The sequence below is a fragment of the Lactuca virosa genome, chromosome 8 (assembly GCF_052849685.1).
Source record: "Lactuca virosa cultivar CGN04683 chromosome 8, Lactuca_virosa_CGN04683_v6, whole genome shotgun sequence".
Lineage (NCBI taxonomy): Eukaryota > Viridiplantae > Streptophyta > Magnoliopsida > Asterales > Asteraceae > Lactuca > Lactuca virosa.
The window spans coordinates 133,581,250-133,603,032 of NC_136433.1; positions in this window are offsets into that span (position 1 = coordinate 133,581,250).

Genomic DNA, 21,783 nt, shown 5'->3' on the forward strand with positions numbered 1-21,783 from the left:
GGCGTACATTAGGATGCCAAGACAGACGAACTAGTCATTATTATGCATGGTTATAACGACTCACAAAATTAATTAAATCCAATACCATCCGAGTAATCAAGGAAGAGTAATCAAAATCATTCGTTGTGGCGGTATATCAATTTGAAAACAATTATATTTTATGTTATCGGAAAACATCGGGTTTTTCGAGGAAATCAACACCACTCGCTTGTATTTTTCTATAACTATAAAACAAAACCTCCCATTTATACACGTTTTGAAATCATTCATGCATCAACTTATGGATCTTCACACTTTGGTAAACAATTGTCTTTTCAGAAAATATCGGATTTTCTGGGTTTTATAAACAACACAAATCATTTTTATCACAACCCTGCTTATGAACTCACCAATATTTCATATGTTGACGCCGTTTTCAAAATAACTTGTATTCTCAGGTAACAGGTAAGCTGCAGGGTAATATCAAGTATGTTAGGAAGCTATGTTTAGAAAACTCTTAAACAATTTATGTTATGGATGTGTAATATTTAAAACAATGTACTGGATGTGAACAATATCAGTTGTAATGTATTGATGCATGGTGATGTTTATGTTAAGATTCATGTATATTCATTGTGATGATATTCAATTTAAGTCACGCGAGCCCTCGGACGTTTCCGCCGTCTGGTTTCGGGGGTGTGACAGGTTGGTATCAGAGCTCTGTTTATAGTGAACTGGCATATCTAACCACACATTGATATGCAACTATAAACCAAAGAGGGACTAAAACAACTCTGAACAAAACAAAATAAAACACAACGATAAAAACATCTTTACTTGTGCGATATAGGAAAAAGAACATAATACCAAATCAAATAAGATAATACTGACATCTCGGTTAAGTCGGGACTGTTCATGGTTGTATTAAGGGGTGAATGCAACTTGATCAACTACATTTTCTCCGAAGTACAACTAATACATGCCTCGGTAAAAACCTCGGTGGTCGGTAAACCTAAAAACATACCCCTTTGTTACCAAGAAAAGAACATTAACTCAAATTACATAATAACTAAAACATCTTAGGAATAATATTAGTACATTTATATACTCTCGCAGACTGCATGGCCGGCTTCCATCACCCCGAAGATCCGTATTTTCCTAATCAGGGAAATAACGGATGGCTGGAGGAGGAACCTGAAGAAGACCCTGAGGAAGGGTCTGAAGAGGAACCTGAGGCAGAAGTCGAGGGCGGACCTGCCGAGCCCGTGGAGGTCCTGGAAGAAGAAGAAGCCGAAGAGGACTTCGAGGAGGAACCTAGCGATGACGGTGATTGGGACACGGAGTCCGAAGTCATCAACCCCCCTTACCCGACTAGGGTGCCCGCTCACCGGATGGGCCCGACTGGTCCTACACTCCCCTGGGGTATCGATCTTTAGAGGTGGAGCAGACAGCAGGGACAGCGACCTCCGTTTGGCATGGCACGCGAGTTCTACGACTTGAGGGAGGGAGGTCCAGCTGATCGCGCGCTTCCGGTCATGGTGAGACGATTGCGGAACACTGGCGACCTAGCTCAGAGCACCGCCGATCAGATGCACCAGATGCGGGCTAGAGTTGAGCGCGCAGAACAGGAGACGCGAGAGGTTATCCGAGAGTTCCACATGAGGCAGGTGAGGTGGGAGACTCGCCTCCGAGACGCAGAACAACAGGTGGCTCGCCTTCAGGGAGCGTCCACTTCTTCAGCACCACCCCCCGACACATCCCGCCATGACTAGGACTAGTCATATCTATCCTTAGTATTATGCTTATATGATCTATGCTATGTACCATCGACTCTATGTTTAAGTGATTACACTACTCATAGAGTCGTTACGCTGCCGAACTTGCACCACTTATGTATGCTCTTACGAGCAAATTTTCATGTATCAAAGTACGGATATTATTAATGGAAGATTTTATGTGTTTTATTGTGAAGTTGTGATCTGCTATGTGTTATGTATCCATGATTGTATGCTAATTTGTGAAACTACTTAAGTTCATGCAATACACTTAGTTTATAGGACCACAATCTCACAAAAATCATAGGCACTCAACATCTTTCCGTTCCATGACAGAAAGATGCCCCAACGACCCACCCGTGGAAACCCTGGACCAAACCCACCCGTAGTCAACTCACCTGCATTCCAAGCAGCTGTATCTGCTGCGGTTACTGCAACCATGGCGCAGATCCACCAAGGGAACAATGGTGGAGGCAATGGACAAGGGGCTGGAAGTTCGAACAACGGAACAAATCAAGGACCTACCAAGACATGCTCTTACAAGGATTTCACCAATGCCAAGCCACGAACTTTTAATGGCACGGGTGGAATGATAACCCTAAAGAGATGGATGGAAAAGGTGGAATCAGTATTTGAGATATGTGAATTCCCCGAGGAGGTGAAAGTGAAGTTCGCCGCATGCACATTTGTTGACCAGGCTCTCACCTGGTGGAATGGACATGTAGAGGCCATGACTCTCCCCGTAGCCAACGCTATACCGTGGGCGGAGTTCAAAGAAATGCTGATGGCCGAGTACTGCCCACGAGGTGAAATCCAGAAAATGGAGCAAGAGTTATGGAATCTCACCGTCCGAAACTCCGACATAGATGCATACATATCAAGGTTTAGTGACCTGTCACTGTTGTGCCCTGGCATGATCACTTCAGAGGGAAAGAAAATCGAACGATTCATCTGGGGATTAACCTCCCTAATTCAAGGAAATGTAATAGCTGCAAATCCTGAAACCTTCGACAGTGCCAAGAGGTTGGCTAAGAAACTGTACGACCACAACAACAAGAAGGGCGAGAAGCCAGTGGAAACTGAAGGCAAGAAGGAGAGTGACAACAAGAAGGGAAAGAACAACAAGAGAAAAGGGCGACAAGGCTCAGAGTCGTCAAGGAAGCAACAAACAGTGACAGTCAATGCTGCAACAACCCAAGTACCCTCCACACCACATGCTCCAGCTTCAGCTAATCCAAGTGCCCTTAGGCAGTATTCTGGGAATCTCCTAAAGTGCAACAAGTGCAGTCTTCATCATAATGGCGAATGCAGAGAGATGCATTGTACCAGTTGCAATCGGAAGGGTCACACGGCAAAGTATTGCAGGACCTATCCTCCCCAAAATCAGCAACAAGGAAACAACAACAACCGCAACAACAACAGCAACACCAACAATAGCGGTCTCGTGTCGATACAAAAATATCAATCGTCCAATCAAACCTTCCAACAATTATACAATACCTAAAACAAGTAAACATTCGAAACTTTGGGCTTGAAAGTTACAATCATGCTTGTTGGGCCTTTGTGATCCATTAACATGATTTTTGGGCCCAAGGGATAATAATAATAAATGTTATTGGGCCTTCTATGACCCAATTTCATATTTAAGGGACCCTCAATGGCTTTAAGTGCTATTGGGCCTTAGTGGCCCATTAGCATTGCTAGTAAGATCCAAGTAAATCAAATGCGAAATGGGCCAACATGTCCTTCGTATACCCAACAACCTAAAATAACTCACGAAAGTAGCAGGACTTTTTATTCCTCTTCTCCTCGTTTGTTAGGCTTATGTGTAATCAAAGTAAACAAATTCAGGTCATTAATCAATAGTAATCAATGTTGTTTGGATTAAGTGAGTAATAACGGGCGACACCTCTAAGGGTCGTTCGTAGTCTGTAGTTATAATCAAAGTCTCCTGGAAGGAGAGCGAGAGTTTGTGTATAGATCTATACGGGGGTGACTCCCCCACACCTCAGCTGTTCGCTACAGTTAGACTCGGCCAGTCTAGGGTGACAAAATCTTAAGATCAATCCCGACGTACATTAGGATGCCAAGACAGACGAACTAGTCATTATTATGCATGGTTATAACGACTCACAAAATTAATTAAATCCAATACCATCCGAGTAATCAAGGAAGAGTAATCAAAATCATTCGTTGTGGCGGTATATCAATTTGAAAACAATTATATTTTATGTTATCGGAAAACATCGGGTTTTTCGAGGAAATCAACACCACTCGCTTGTATTTTTCTATAACTATAAAACAAAACCTCCCATTTATACATGTTTTGAAATCATTCATGCATCAACTTATGGATCTTCACACTTTGGTAAACAATTGTCTTTTCAGAAAATATCGGATTTTCTGGGTTTTATAAACAACACAAATCATTTTTATCACAACCCTGCTTATGAACTCACCAACATTTCATATGTTGACGCCGTTTTCAAAATAACTTGTATTCTCAGGTAACAGGTAAGCTGCAGGGTAATATCAAGTATGTTAGGAAGCTATGTTTTGAAAACTCTTAAACAATTTATGTTATGGATGTGTAATATTTAAAACAATGTACTGGATGTGAACAATATCAGTTGTAATGTATTGATGCATGGTGATGTTTATGTTAAGATTCATGTATATTCGTTGTGATGATATTCAAATTAAGTCACGCGAGCCCTCGGACGTTTCCGCCGTCTGGTTTCGGTGGTGTGACACACACAATAGAAAACAAAACCCTTTGCTCAAAGAGATTGAGTTGATCCAAGCTCCTAGTTTTGTGTCCAAGACATTTTCCAACAACCCTTGTTAAGTACTTCCTTTGTACACCAAAACACTGACGAAGAGTGTATTTGTGTGGATCACGAGAGGTGCCCTGAAGAGAAAAGTTGTACCCTAATCTTTCACAAACGGATTTGCACTATTCTTCCGAAGGAGTTTCAGAATAATTTTCTAATCGAGGAAGACGAAGAGCAGTTTAAAAAGATTCCACATCAATAGTAACCCTATATTGACCATATCCAATGGTTCCAGTAACGGTTTGAGCATCAAAATCATCAGAGCATGAATAGTAGAAATCACATACTTGGTTAGGGTAGAATAGTTCTGGGAAGTCACAGAAGGCATATCAAAGAGGACAACTTTTGACATAGTCGACGAAGCCTTTGATTCCTGAGTTCACGAACTGTTTTGGAATGTCATCAGAGAACGCCACATTGTTTGCTTGAATAATGATAGGAGAATTAGGGACATGAGGACTTCTGACGACATTAGTGTTAGGGGCAAACTTGTAAATAGGTTTTGACATTGTGAGAACTTGAGGAAGATGATGGTTGAGAGAGCATTTTTTGATATATATATATATATATATATATATATATATATATATATATATATATATATATATATATATATATGTATATATGTATACACACACAGAGAGAGAGAGAGAGAGTGAGAGAAAATTGCTTGAATATCTTGTAAAAGTGACATAGGACGGAGTTTTCCCAATTTATACAAAAAAGTTCCTTCCCTTTTATGTAATCATGATAGAAGAGATCTGAAAATCTCGTATCCTAAGATATTGATAGACCTTTTAATTGTCATCCAAAAAGTGGAAGCAATCGGTGTATCAGAGTTGCAGCTTGTAATCTAGTAAGTTTGTGATGTCTCCTGATAGTATGGGCTTAGACTACCCTTCACTGACATAGTATTGCGAGATTTCGTCTGCGTGTGGTTTTATACACTGACTCATTAATCACATTTAGTATAAGAAAAGGGAAAGAGTGGTATGATGTGTGTAATACATTCTGCTATGAAATGTACCCATCAGCAAAAAAAATTCAAATTCTCAATCAGCGTCTGGCTTCATACGTTGAATCATAAAATTCTAAAGAAAAAAATATGGAGAGAATGGATTGATGCTTGTGATAAGCTGTGGTGTTTTTAGCTTAACCATCATCATAGATTTTACAAGCTCTCATTAGCGTATGGTACATTACACTGAATCATAAAGCTTTAAAGAAGAAAACGAGAGAATGGATTGTTTCAGTCACGCTGAGGTGGAATCAGCGTGAATCATTAACAATGATAATCCATCAGCAAGAAGTGACTTAATCCTTGCATCATAAAGTTAGTTACAGTCTAGAATCATAGATTCACCGTCAATTCGTAATGGTACCATGTCATACCACATTCTAGGAGGTCAAGGACATAAATAAACCTTTGTCATTTAAGGTCCATACAAGTAACTCTTACGCTGATGACTATGCAAAAGCCATTGGGTTACGCTCAATGTTTCATCAGAATATGAGACGTGATGCATACGACAAGCATGCTTCTAGGGACAGGGTCATGCAAGATAGTTAACTAAGAATAAACACCCAAGCCTTTCTATAAACTTTTATTTGGACCAGGCAATCTCACTCAGAGAGTTTATACGATGCTAGACAATTAGCATGAAAAGGGTGACTCAATTTCATCTTAGCAGATGGTGTAACACCTTGTTTTGAGGCACTTTCACTTTTGACCCATATATTGAGATTTATTTCATTTTGGTCCTTATAATGTAAGACTTGTGGCTGGGAGGGGACAATATTGCCACTTTTGGATTTATGGGGCAGAGACACATACGTTGGGCTTACGTTTTATGTATGCAGGGCGTACGGGGTGAAGTCCCAAACCCTAATATTTAGGTTTTGGACCATACTTATTCTTCATTATCTCTCAACCTTGGTTCTTTTCATCAGTCTCCATCCTCTCAAAACGTCCTTGTAACCCTAATCCACATTGTGAAACATTTCTAAGCTTGTGTATGTGTGTTTTGTGCCTTTGAAGAAGAAGGAAGGAAGTAGAGACCATCTTGGAGGAGTGAATCACTTTAGATCCAGAATCACACCATCATTTGGCATCACTTGGAGGTATAAAGTTCTGAACTTGGTGAAGTTTCACATAGATCTTGTTTTGGGCTTGATTTTAGGTTCTTTTTGTCCCAAATGGAGTGACTTTTGAGCATATTATGATCTTGACCCAACAAGTCGTCCTTTCAGACCTTTGGAGGGGTCTTAATTCATAAAAATGTAGTCTTGGGGGTTAGTTTCACTCCATGCATTCTTTAGAAATTCTTAATGCATTAGGATGTTGTAATTTGGGGTATTGGGCACTTAATGGACATGAAAAGTCATAAACTTGGAAACTTTACGACTATTGGGAATATTTTAGCCTTGGATTTGCAATTAGAAGCATTAAGTCGAAGAAATAAGGGTTGAATGGGTTATGAAGAAGGCAACTACGTACGTTGGGCGTACCGCATGGCCCTGATGCGTCGTACGCTTGTATGCTCTGAGTACCTCCAGAGTACGCCCCGCGTATGAGGCCAAAGTCAACTCGGCTGTGTTGACTCGTTGACTTTGACTTTGACCAAGTTTGACCAAAGGGTATTTTGGGTATTTTGGATGGTGTTTGAGAATTGGTCATTTGGATGGATAAGTGACGGTTAGAGCTGAGATTCAGATTCGGGACCTCATCATCTATTGTTCAGACCGAGAGGTCAACTTTCCTCAACTGTACTTTTGGGTCGAAGGCACCAACGCCGACTCATTGGATTGATATCCTGATTTACCATATGTTTCTATGTTGTAGTGATATGTTAAATCTATATCCTAGTTTATAATATGTTGCTACGTGGTAGTGATCTGTAGATTTGTCTATTTTCCTGTTGACTGATTGTATCTTTATCTGTTATGTATATGTCGACATATGGTGTTGGGTTGAGGTTGTACTGCTTTGTGCTGTTGCCAACAAACCCGAGAGCATTCCAGATATGAGCTGAGGGCTAATTGGCATGCCAGAATCATACTGAGGGCTCGAGATGATTCTAGATACGAGCTGGGGTCCCAGTTGGTATGCCAGATTTGTACTGAGGGTCTGAGGGTATTCCGGTCCGATGACTGAGCGGACCCGCTGTAAATTGGTATTCCAGTTTGATGAATGATTGGGCCAGGGGTAATCCAGACATAAGATATGGGCCCCGAGAGAAAGCCAGATTTATGTTGTGGGGTCAAGAGAAAGCCAGATATGATTTGTGGGTCTGATAGGCAAGCCATAATCATCATGTGGCTCAGGGGTAATCCGGTCTTTTAGTTGTGGATCCAGTACATGCTGTTATTTGTTATGTTTTCGTGGTGGTACTTTGGGGAACTCACTAAGCTTTGTGCTTACAGTTTTAGTTTATGGTTGCAGGTACTTTAGAGGACCGTGACAAGGCGAAGGCGTGACCGTACACATCCTGATTTTTATGTTGTTGGTCTTGGGAGACTCTGATTTTAAATAAATGTTTTGGAAACAATGTTTCGTAAACGCTTTTATTAAGAAATTGGTTGTTTTGAAAAGTTTAAATTTGTTGTGATTTTTGGGATGTGACAAGTTGGTATCAGAGCCTTGGTTTGAGTGAATTGGAGGAACACTCGTGTGAATCCAGACTTAAACTAAGGAAGTGCAAAGGTTTTAAAAATGATTTTCAAAAATAATCAAGAAAGGATGTGATGTGCGCGATAAACCAGAGCCAGTAAGTAGACCCCAAATTACCACACTGTTATTTGATATTATGATATGTTAGAACTGTATGCCAGTGATAGGCTAGGGATCTTCAGGAATTGCATTATATAATGGTCTGATTATATGATGCCTACTAGCCTAGGGATTCTTCCTTTTATGAAATTGACATTATTATTGTGGTCGCTTAGTGTGTGTATCATAATTATACATAACAAAGATTCTATAGCGTGAGAATGTTTGATTTAGCTTTACTTCCTATTCTTGTCTGATTAAGGGCTTGGATTAGAGTCAAGTATTCGACTGTCTATGGGATCCAACGTTATGTATGATTAGCATGCACGAGTGGCTGCAGGGTTGGTAGAAGTTTCATGAGTAGGTGCAATTCGTAGCAGGATAGCATGAGGAGGGATTAGCCACTCTTGAGAGAGTGAGATCAGGATGAAGGTGTATCCTTGATGCTTGGGCCTAGTGTTCGGGATTTTCGTACGAGGATCTGCCTGATTTTATTGTGTTTTAGTGCCTGTCGGCTCCTCTGCTTGAATTTTGCTTGCATTGTGCTTTGTGGGACTCATATGGATGTGAGTTAACCATCAAATGAATACATTAAATTACATGCTATGAAGGTTAAACAATCCTAGAATGAAGGATTTGGTCCTATTACGTAGCTCTTGTTTGAGTCCAAATGTTGTAGGGTTGAGTCCTTTAGTCGAAAGATTATTTAAGCTTTGTTGCATGTAACTGTATTCCTGAAGTGGTTAGCTAAAATTAGTACGGGTTCTTCAGCAGCTGATGGCAGGGGAGGTGGGGAATCCTAAGAGAGCCTAGGAAGTATTTTAGTGCGGTTGTTACCGTTAAGCAGGTATTGGGAGTATTATTATGAGTAGGTGTCTTAGAGGACCCGAGATGAATCTTGAGGAAAGTATTGATAGGCGTGGAAGGTAGTATTGGGCTTGTACTACTGAAAGCACATGATCCATACTCGAATCAAGGAAATTTCGGGGATTCTAAGGGCTGGTCGGGGAAGATAACATGGTTTGATACCCTGATTTGTGATAGTGGCCCCGTATCTGTCAATATTTTGGTTATGGTTGTTCAGGCATAAGGATGGGTCTGGTGATTGTTTGGGGCCTCAGTGGTGATGTCGGTTTGGGTGGAATTTGTCACACCCCCAAACCAGACGGCGGAAACGTCCGGGGGTGGAGGACTTTATTTGTAGTATCACAACACATGCATTATAGTAATCAGAGTACAAACAACCACTGTATTTAAAAAGTATAAGTATTTACATGTGTTTCAACATTGTATTCTGAAACTAAATAGTTATACAAAAGAAGAAGACAAGACATAAATAGCTCCATCTTCTCAAAAGCTTGGGGTGTACCTGATTACTGGTTCCCTGAGAATACAAGTAATTTGAAAAGAGAGTATCAACAAAAAGTTGAGTGAGAACATAAGTATATATGTTTTGAAAGAATGTCTTCTGTTTCTTGAATATGTAAACTGTTTCCAGAAAATCCTATATTTTATGTTGTATATGAAAAGTAGTTTTAGTTGCATAAAACTGTTCTAATTGTAAACCAATGTTCTGTATTTGTAATCCTTTTGTAAACTTGTATCTTGTAAACTAGTACTTTGAAAATGTACATAAGTTTAGTTAATTATACACTAATGTATTGTTAATATCTTTAATGAGTTATTATAACCATACTGACTAGATGGCCTGACCCAACGCTATGAATGCACTGAAAGCTGTTGATAACAATTGTCACTCACAGGCGTGTATGCCTGACTGTAGCTAGCAGTCCGAGTGCGGGGTTGTCAATCCCAATATAGATCTATACACACATTGTTTCGATCCTCGGCTGGAGATTTTGGTTATAATGTCAGGACTCTAACTATGTTGTTTAAAATGAATTAAACAACCTGAACTACTTGTCTCATAAAAGCATATAAACGTTACATGTATAATAGTTATGAAAACCCAATAATTCTGAAATAAATGATTGATAGTATGTTCTTGAATTAGTATTCTTAACATGTATCTGAAAAATGTATACACTTGAATAGTTTTGATTAAAACCTTTGTTATTGTAAAACAATGTATTCTAGTATACTTGAATCGTGAATTAATGTTCTGTGAATCATAAATTATACCTATTATAATTTATATGTACTTTCTGATTTGATTATTAGTATTCATGAATGTAACCCCTTGCTCAACATGTTACAAAGGGTAATTGAAACTTAATGAACTAACTTTTATACTTGTATACATATATATATATATATATATATATATATATATATATATATATATATATATATATATATATATATATATATATATATATATATAAGTAAAAGTTAAATGACACTCGGACAAATAATTGATGCTTATAATCCCACATCCAAACAAGGAAAAGGAACCAAAGTGGGTTATCAGTCCTAAGCCCTTTAAATCTTATTTATATAAATATATGTATACTAGTATGATTTTTGGGAGAAATCTAAGTTTATAAAAACATTTAAAAGAAGTTTGATATTTTGAAATTCATTTTGGTGACTTGATGTCATTTTGAAACAAACATTGAAAATAATTTGATTTGTGATAACTGAAATCCATTTTGATAAAATATTGAAACCATTTGTTTATAACACAAAATCTTTGTGTTAGACTTGTATCCCCCCCCCTTAAAACAGTAAAAACCTATGAAAATACGGGGGTATGAACTCACCTGTTGTAAGTTATTCAAATGTAAGATTGGTGTAGGATGCTAAGTGTCAAGTGAAGTCTTGAACAGAACGGATCCTATTAAACATATAATGATACATATATGGATATAATTAGAGTATATAACAACTAATTATGATAGGTAACCACTTTAGGGAATAGGAAACACTTGAATTTAAGTGTTACAATCACATGTGATTGTTCTAAAGGGGTTTACGGCCACACAAGGGGTTCACGGCCATGGAGTTTACGACCAATGATGTTCACAGCCTAAGAAGATCTTGAGTTTACGGCCAAGGGAGATGCTCATGGCCGTAAACTCTTATGTTCTTGGGAAATGGTTGTTTTCAAGGGTGTATGTTATGAGCTTCTTTAGAATAACTAGTATACGGAAGGATACTTACGTTTTGAAGCTTGAATGAGGTGTTCACGGTCTAAAGAACTAGTGTATGTTCTTGGTGTTCTTGAAGATCTAAGCAAAAGAGAAGATTTCATGGATGAAATCATAGGGTTTCACTAGATTAAGCAAGGTATCAACTAATAAAATAGGAGAAACACTTACTTATTTGAAGATCAAGGTGTAAATCTTGATGATAGTTGAGAGAAAATCGAGTTTCTTGGGTTGAAAGTGTGAGAAATGGTGAAAAATGAAGGAAATCTATATACCTGTGCGAGGGTTTACGGCCTAGGGGTTTACGGTCCGAAGTCGGCAAGTAGTTTACGGCCGAAGCCTCGTTTACGGCTGCGAGGAGTTTACGGTCCGAGTAGTGTATGGCCGTAAACTCTTTGCGACCCGAAGAGTTTGCGGTCCGAAGCAAATGAATAATATGCGAAGTTTCTCGGTTTTAAGCCCTTTCCTTCTAAATTCAACTATGGATATTTTAAGGATTTTAACAAATATAGGTTATTATCATAACCTAAATAAAAACCCAAACAATAAAAAGGACCTTAGTTGTCCTTTGTTTGATAACAAGAGTCTCGTCGGACAGACACTTTTTCAAGTTCGACGATTACCCAAATAGTATCATAACCACCCGATGTCTTGGGTAACTTGGTTATGAAAGCCATTGTAATCCGCTCCCACTTCCATTCAGGTATTTCAGGTTGTTGCAATAAACCTGAAGGTGTCTGGTATTCAACCTTTACTTTGGCACAAGTAAGGCACTTGCCCAAAAAGGTAGCAATTTCGGCCTTCATGTTTGGCCACCAGTACAGTTTCTTGAGGTTCAAATACATCTTGTCTGAACCTGGATGAATGGAGTATCGGGTTTTGTGTGCTTCATTCATGACTACGTCTCTGTAACCACCGAAATTTGGTGTCCAGATCCGGTTCACGAAACAATAGACTCCATCATCCCTGACTTTGAAGTTTTTATCCATTCCTCTCAAGGCGTCACCTGCCACGTTTTCAGGTTTTTCAGGCTTCAAGTTGAGCCTCTCTGATCAGTGTGGACAGATGTGAATGGATTGTCATGGTTAACGACTTTACTCGGCGTCCCGAGTATTCTTTTCTGCTAAGGGCGTCAGCTACTACGTTAGCTTTACCAGGGTGATAAAGTATCTCACAATCGTAGTCGTTCAGTAGCTCCACCCATCATCGTTGTCTCATGTTCAGCTCTTTCTGATTGAAGATATTCTGGAGACTTTTATGGTCCGTGAATATTGTGCATTTCGTGCCATATAAGTAATGTCTCCAGATCTTCAGAGCAAATACTACTGCTCCTAGTTCAAGGTCATGTGTTGTATAGTTGACTTCATGTGTCTTTAGCTGTCTTGAGGCATAGGATATAACATTTCCTCTCTGCATAAAAACACATCCAAGCCCTTGATTAGAAGCATCACAGTACACTACGAAATCCTCTGTCCCTTCAGGAAGAGACAGGATTGGTGCACTACACAACGCTCGTTTCAGCGTTTGGAACTCTGTTTCTTGTTTTTCTCCCCAGCTAAAAGTTACACCCTTTTGCGTCAGGTTGGTAAGAGGTTTAGCTATTCGAGAGAAATTCTGGATGAACCTGCGATAATAACCAGCAAGACCTAAGAATTTACGTATTTCTGTAGGTGTTTTGGGTGCTGACCAGTTTTTAATTGCCTTAATTTTGGAAGGGTCGACATGTATTCCTTCAGAACTGACCACGTGACCTAGGAATTCAACCTTCCTGATCCAAAATTCACACTTTGAAAACTTCGCATAGAGTTTCTTTGTTCTAAGAGTTTGCAAAACTTGACGAAGATGTTGGCCATGTTCCTCTTCACTTCTTGAGTAGATAAGGATGTCGTCGATGAAGACTATGACGAATTTGTCCAGAAATGGACGACACACTCTGTTCATTTGATCCATGAACACAACAGGTACATTCGTCAATCCGAATGGCATTACTACGAACTCATAATGACCATAACGAGTTATGAATGTGGTTTTGGGAATGTCATTCTCCAAAATCCGTAACTGGTGATACCCAGATCTTAAGTCTATTTTTGAGAAGTAGCTCGCACCTTGAAGTTGGTCGAACAGATCGTCTATGCGAGGCAGAGGGTATCAATTCTTAATGGTAAGTTTATTCAGCTCGCGGTAGTCTATGCACATACAGAATGATCCATCCTTCTTCTTCACAAACAAAACCGGTGCTCCCCAGGGTGAGAAGCTTGGTCTTATGAAACCTTTGCTAAGGAGTTCGTTAAGTTGGCTGGATAATTCTTGCATTTCAGAAGGTGCAAGACGATAGAGAGATTTGACTACAGGGGTAGCCCCTGGAATTAAGTCGATTCTGAACTCGACTTGTCGTTCAGGAGACACTCCTGGAAGATCATCCGGAAAAATGTCGGGAAAGTTGCAGACCTCAGGAATGTTCGCTATGTCTTTCACTTCTTGCTTTTTGTCTACCACGTGAGCTAAGAAAGCACAATACTCTTTTCGAATGTACTTTTGTGCCTTGATGCAAGAGATGATCTGGAGGTTCGTTCCGGGTTTGTCGCCGTAAATAACAAGAGTTTCGTTAGTTGGCAAGTTCAGACGAATGGCTCTTTCATAGCATAGGATGTCAGCATGGTCAGGACACAACCAATCCATACCTATTATGACGTCGAAACTTTTGATAGAGACCTGCATAAGGTCTATTGGGAACGAAAAGTTATTCAAGGTAAGAGTACATCCTATGTATATGTCGTTGGTGGATTCGGATTTCCCGTTAGCCATTTCAACGGTTAATGTTTCTTTTAATGGTTGGGAGTTTTGATTTAGCAAGTGTTTGAAATTATGGCTCACAAAGCTCTTCTCAGCACCACAATCAAATAGAATGCATCCATAAGTGTTGTTGAGAAGGAACTTACCCGTGGCTACGGCAGGGTTTGCCACCGCTTCTTCATGACCTAAGACTAAAATTCTCCCAACTCCACTGGCATTTCCAGCTTTAGGACAATCTTTCTTGAAATGCCCCACTTCACCACATTGATAGCATGCTTGACCTACTCCAGCAGCAGGTACTTGGTTAAGTGGTTGGGGTGGTGCTCTACAGAATCGAGCAGTATGTCCTTTTCTGTTACAGTTACGACACTGCATTTCTCTGCAATTTCCATTATGCTGAAAATTACACTTGTTGCACTTGGGGAGATTACCAGCATAAGGCTTAGCTGGTACTGGGTTAATAGGAACAGCAGCAGGTACAATAGCAGCATTGACTGTAACTACCTGTTGTTTCTTTGAGGAATCCTGTGAAAACTTGCCCTTCCTCTTGTTCCTACCCTTGTTGTTGTTGTTGTTGTTGTTGTTGTTGTTGTTGTTGTCATTGTTGTTGTTGTTGTTTCCCTTCGGTTGTTCTGGTACAGCAACCACTGAGTTTTGACGGGCTCCGTGGTCGATAAGAGATTGTGCCAGCTCTTTGGCACCGTCAAAAGTAACAGGCCTCGAAACTAAAACACTTGAATGAATTTGGGGTGACAGTCCCCAAATATATCTCTTAATCTTCTTGCTCTCCAGAGCAACCATATACAGGCAAAGAATTGCCAGATCACAGAACCTACTAGTATAGGTTGATATGTCAGAACCAACCATTGTAAGACCCCAGAGCTCCTACTCGAGTTTTAAACTTCTCCTCGCGGACAGTATTCCCGCATAAGCATGGCTTTGAAGTTCTCCCAACTTATCGAATTAGCCACTACCAGAGTAAGTGACTTAACATGGCCATTTCACCATGTTAAAGCTCTTTCTGAAAAGTACAAGCAACGAACTTGACTTTGCTGCTCTCAGGACAGGAGAAGATTTCGAAAATTGCTTCTGTCTTTTCTATCCACTGTCTTAACGCCATAACTCCTCCAGTTCCATTAAAGGTCCTGGGTTTAGCATTCGTGAAATCTTTATAAGGGCACTCTCGCGAGTGCCCATGACTCTCGCCATGGTTGGAAGGATGTGCACCAGCTCCCGACCCACTAGCACCAGGAGTATTAATATGAGACATGGCAGCAGCTACAGCCTCCGTGACTGCCGCTTGGAACATAACAGGATCAAACTGAGGAGGTGGTGGGGGAGGTGGCACCGATATTTCATTAACATTGTTACGTCTTGGATTTCTACGAGGAGGCATCGTTTTCTATAAAAAATCAAAAGATACATGGATGGTAAGATATCAAGAGTGAATATGAATTTTTATATCTCTGAACTAAAACATATGGTTCAACATGAATCTTGTAATGAATTGGAAATAGAAGTCTACGACAAGTACAACTTGTTACAGAATGATATGAATTTGAATGGTTATTTTTCAAAGATCATGAAATTGCATGTCGATTAAATTGGCATATTGAATACATAAAGTTCTGGAAAAAACTTGACCTTAAACAGGTCTACAATACACCAAATTCTGGGAAAACATCGACATCATACAGACCTACCGAAAAATAAAATTTTCGTGGTCTTACTGAAAAACATGAAAAATAACACTAGAACCTATCCGTAGACTTAACTATAAGCAAAAGAGTGAATAGGAAACAAGTAGAGCATCTCCTACTGGCGACGGGTATAACTTGGACGAAACCTCAACTCAGCCAGTTGGCGCTCCATAGCAAGTAGATGTCTTTCATACACTGTCAGACGTGCTCGGAGTTCTATGACTTCAGCTCGAGTTTCAGCTAATTCTTGCAGTAGAGACTCATTGTACTTTGTAGCTCTCTCGCGAGCATATTCGGTTGATGGCTGTCCTACCCTGAATTTCATTTCGAGCAATCCTGCGAACTAGAATCGGCAGGGTCTGTCTGCTGAGCCTCCTTCGCTCAGGTTATAGAAGCTTCTGTCTCCGTTGTATGGCATAGGTTGACCCTGCTTTTGACTCCAGGTTTCCAAGCTTGCTACCCACAGAGGCGTTGGGCCTTGGAAAGCCGGACGAGGGTTAGGATTTTGGGCTACTGGTGATGGATTATAGGCTTCTGATTCGGAATCATTGTCTTCTGGAAAATTTTCTGCGAAATCATCATCTAAGGGAATTTCATGATTTTCTTCTGGCTCTGCATCTTGTTCTTGACCGGGAAAGTACGGGTCTCCGGGTAAGTGAAATCCAGCCATTGTTATCTAAGCGAGAATAGAGATAAGAGATATAGAATATAGTTAGTAACGATTGATTAAGAATACAAGTTTCTACGAGGGAGACCTATAGTTAACAAGTAATGTATTATGTATAACTTGTTCTAGGTATTACTATAACTATAAAGTGTATACTAATTATATATAACTTGGATATAATCAACCTTTGATTAAATAACCTAGCTCTAAAATCCACAACCAAACAAGGAACAGGAAATGAAGCTTGATCACATATTCTAAGTCTATATAACTTTAATTATATATAATTGTAATATACCCTTAATATTTATAGTTTTACCCTCATTTGTTCTATTGTTTTCACATGTTTTTTATTAGTATATAGTGCCTAAAATATCCCTATAATATTTTAATCTTTATGTTCTGTTCTAGAGTTCTTCTGAATATGTATGGTAAGTTTTAGACATGTCGCAACACCACTATCACTCCCAAACACATGTTGGTCATATCTCAAATCAATATAGTTGATCAGGCTATATTAATCCCATATATGATTACATAACCGCCCAGGTTTGAATGTAATGTTCAACATCCAAATACTTTTATGTTCTTATGAATATGACATTGTAGTTGTAAGTATGAGTGTTAGTATACTTCTTGTAAAAATACTTAAATTTTTAAAAGTATACTTGTAGTCAGAGCTCTTAGCCCCAAATGTATTTATAGTTTGTATATCTTTTACGGATTGATATACTGAGTTCATTATAAATAATGCTCTGATACCAATCTGTCACACCCCAAACCAGACGGCGGAAACGTCCGGGGGTGGAGGACTTCATTTGTAGTATCACAACACATGCATTATAGTAATCAGAGTACAAACAACCATTGTATTTAAAAAGTATAAGTATTTACATGTGTTTCAACATTGTATTCTGAAACTAAATAGTTGTACAAAAGAAGAAGACAAGACATAAATAACTCCATCTTCTCAAAAGCTCGGGGTGTACCTGATTACTGGTTCCCTGAGAATACAAGTAATTTGAAAAGAGAGTATCAACAAAAAGTTGAGTGAGAGCATAAGTATATATTTTTTGAAAGAATGTCTTCTGTTTCTTGAATATGTAAACTGTTTCCAGAAAATCCTATATTTTCTGTTGTATATGAAAAGTAGTTTTAGTTGCATAAAACTGTTCTAATTGTAAACCAATGTTCTGTATTTGTATCCTTTTGTAAACTTGTATCTTGTAAACTAGTACTTTGAAAATGTACATAAGTTTAGTTAATTATACACTAACATATTGTTAATATCTTTAATGAGTTATTATAACCATACTGACTAGATGGCCTGACCCAATGCTATGAATGCGCTGAAAGTTGGTCATAACAATTGTCACTCACAGGCGTGTATGCCTGACTGTAGCTAGCAGTCCGAGTGCAGGGTTGTCAATCCTAATATAGATCTATACACACATTGTTTCGATCCCCAGCTGGAGATTCTGGTTATAATGTCAGGACTTTAACTATGTTGTTTAAAATGAATTAAACAACCTGAACTACTTGTCTCATAAAAGCATATAAACGTTACATGTATAATAGTTATGAAAACCCAATCATTCTGAAATAAATGATTGATAGTATGTTCTTGAATTAGTATTCTTAACATGTATCTGAAAAATGTATACACTTGAATAGTTTTGATTCAAACCTTTGTTATTGTAAAACAATGTATTCTAGTATACTTGAATCGTGAATTAATGTTCTGTGAATCATAAATTATACCTATTATAATTTATATGTACTTTCTGATAAGATTATTAGTATTCATGAATGTAACCCCTTGCTCAACATGTTACAAAGGGTAATTGAAACTTAATGAACTAACTTTCTATACTTGTATACATATACAAATATATATAAGTAAAATTTAAATGACACTCGGACAAATAACTGATGCTTATAATCCCACATCCAAACAAGGAAAAGGAACCAATGTGGGTTATCAGTCCTAAGCCCTTTAAATCTTATTTATATAAATATATGTATACTAGTATGATTTTTTGGGAGAAATATAAGTTTATAAAAACATTTAAAAGAAGTTTGATATTTTGAAATTCATTTTGGTGGCTTGATGTCATTTTGAAACAAACATTGAAAATCATTTGGTTTGATGATAACTGAAATCCATTTTGATAAAATATTGAAACCATTTATTTATAACACAAAATCTTTGTGTTAGACTTGTACTCCCCCCCCCCTTAAAACAGTAAAAACTTATGAAAATACGGGGGTATGAACTCACCTGTTGTAAGTTATTCAAATGTAAGATTGGTGTAGGATGCTAAGTGTCAAGTGAAGTCTTGAACACAACAGATCCTATTAAACATATACTGATACATATATGGTTTTAATTAGAGTATATAGCAACTAATTATGATAGGAAACCACTTTAGGGAATAGGAAACACTTGAATTTAAGTGTTACAATCACACGTGATTGTTCTAAAGGGGTTTACGGCCACACAATGGTTTCACGACCATGGAGTTTACGGCCAATGATGTTCACGGCCTGAGAAGATCTTGAGTTTACGGCCAAGGGAGATGCTCACGGCCGTAAAGTCTTATGTTCTTGGGAAATGGTTGTTTTCAAGGGTGTATGTTATGAGCATCTATAGAATAACTAGTATACGGAAGGATACTTACGTTTTGAAGCTTGAATGAGGTGTTCACGGTCTAAAGAACTAGTGTGTGTTCTTGGTGTTCTTGAAGATCTAAGCAAAAGAGATGATTTAATGGATGAAATCATAGGGTTTCACTAGATTAAGCAAGGTATCAACTAATAAAATAGGAGAAACACTTACTTATTTGAAGATCAAGGTGTAAATCTTGATGATAGTCGAGAGAAAATCGAGTTTCTTGGGTTGAAAGTGTGAGAAATGGTGAAAAATGAAAGAATATATATATATATATATATATATATATATATATATATATATATATATATATATATATATATATATATATATATATATATATATATATATATATGTGCGAGGGTTTACAGCCGAGGGGTTTACGGTCCGAAGTCGGCAAGTAGTTTACGGCCAAAGCCTCGTTTACGGCTGCGAGGAGTTTACGGTCCAAGGAGTGTACAACCGTAAACTCTTTGCTGTCCGAAGCAAATGAATAATATGCGAAGTTTCTCAGTTTTAAGCCCTTTCCTTCTAAATTCAACTATGGATATTTTAAGGATTTTAACAAATAAAGGTTATTATCATAACCTAAATAAAAACCCAAACAATAAAAAGGACCTTAGTTGTCCTTTGTTTGACTAGAGTTGACTTTACAAACGGAAAAATATCGGGATGTTACAGAATTGTGTAGACCTAGATGAGTATGTTGGTTTGGAGGTATCGAGGGTTTTGCTCGAGGCCGTGCATTGAGTCGCGAGACTCAAGAAGGAGACAATTGTTATGATCGGCTTAAGGATTTCAGCTGGAAGCTGAGTGGTTGACTAATGGACTGAAATGTTGCTATCTATGGCGAGGACTATGTCCTTCTAATTTTCCAATTTCGGAGAAGAAGTGAGCAGGCATGTGATTTTCAGAGTTAGGATGTAAACCCAACATGGTGTAACGACGTAATTTTTCAAAACAATTTTTCATTTTTTAATCATACTTTCAATCACACGATAATCATAAAACATAATGTATTCACTGTGTCATAACAAAATATGTCCCGGAATCTCAATAACATAAACTCCGTAAGTGTGTACGAATCATGCCGACGCCTTCCCGCGATCCTCGCTAGTACCTGAAACACATATCATACCAACTGTAAGCATAAATGCTTAGTGAGTTCCCCAAAATACCACATACCACACATACGCCTTTCCAGGCCATCACTCTGTAGGATCTTCTGATCCATGTGTCTCAGGGACTTCCGTCCCAAGTCCCGGTAGACCTTCCGGTCCTACCCGTATCGACCTTCCAGTCCGTAACCTCTTGACCTTCCGGTCCATATCATCTTGACCTTCCGGTCCATACCATACATAACATACATAGCACATACATATCACATAACCGCATATAGCACATACATCTCATAGCATACAAGACCTTCCGGTCACCCATATCACATAACCGCGTATAGCACATACATCATAGCATACAAGACCTTCCGGTCACCCATATCACATGACCGCGTATAACACATACATCATAGCATACAAGACCTTCCGGTCACACATAGGTACCCTTCCAGGTACAGTATAGTGAGAAGACTCACCTCGGGTAACTCGGTAATCTCGAACTCGGTAAAATCTGCTCTAGCCTCCGCCTAATCACATGGAATAAGCACTCTAATCAATACAACTCTCAAGGCTAGACTGTTCCCTCTCTTAGCAATCTCAGAAGGCTAAAAGACCATTTTACCCCTCAACGGTCCCAAAAGTCCAATTGTTTGACCAAACCCTAAAAGTCAACAAAAGTCAACTCTCCGGGTTATGCTGCACGTACCGAACCTGTACGCTGGGCGTACCCGGCGACCTCACATAAACGGGGAACGCGACCCCCTAAGCCGCGTGTACTGGGATTACGCCCAGCGTAACTCCCAGTTTCAGACTCCTTAGCTTTTGGGGTCTTAAACAGTTATGACACACGTCCAACTTTCAGATCTGACTACCCTTTAGCCTCTTAATCCATAAAGTTGGTGACTTTAAGCCTTTGCATGGCTGTAAGAGTCACCAACACCCAAATCATTCCACTTCCAACACTTTAAAGCCCATAACTCAAACATGACTCCCTAATGACGACCAAGTTGGGATTTTTATGGATCTACAACACATATATCACTGAAACGGGACAGATCTAGGTCCATGGAGTCCCTTGTGCTCATAAAGTCTCCACCTTTGGGACTTTAACCCTAGAAATGGACCATGAATCACCAAACCAAAATAAAGAGGAAAGTTCTGAGCTTTTTACCTCTAAGTGAAGCTCCTTCCTCTGAAGAACTCAGATCCAAGCTTGTACTCCAACTTCTAGCCTTCACAAGAACCTCCTCTTCTTCTTCACTAACACATAAAGGCACTTTTAGCTCAAAACCCTCACACACAAGCTTTAGGACGAAGGAAATGCTCTCTTAGGGTTTCTCTCTTCGAAATGGTGGCTGAGGATAAGG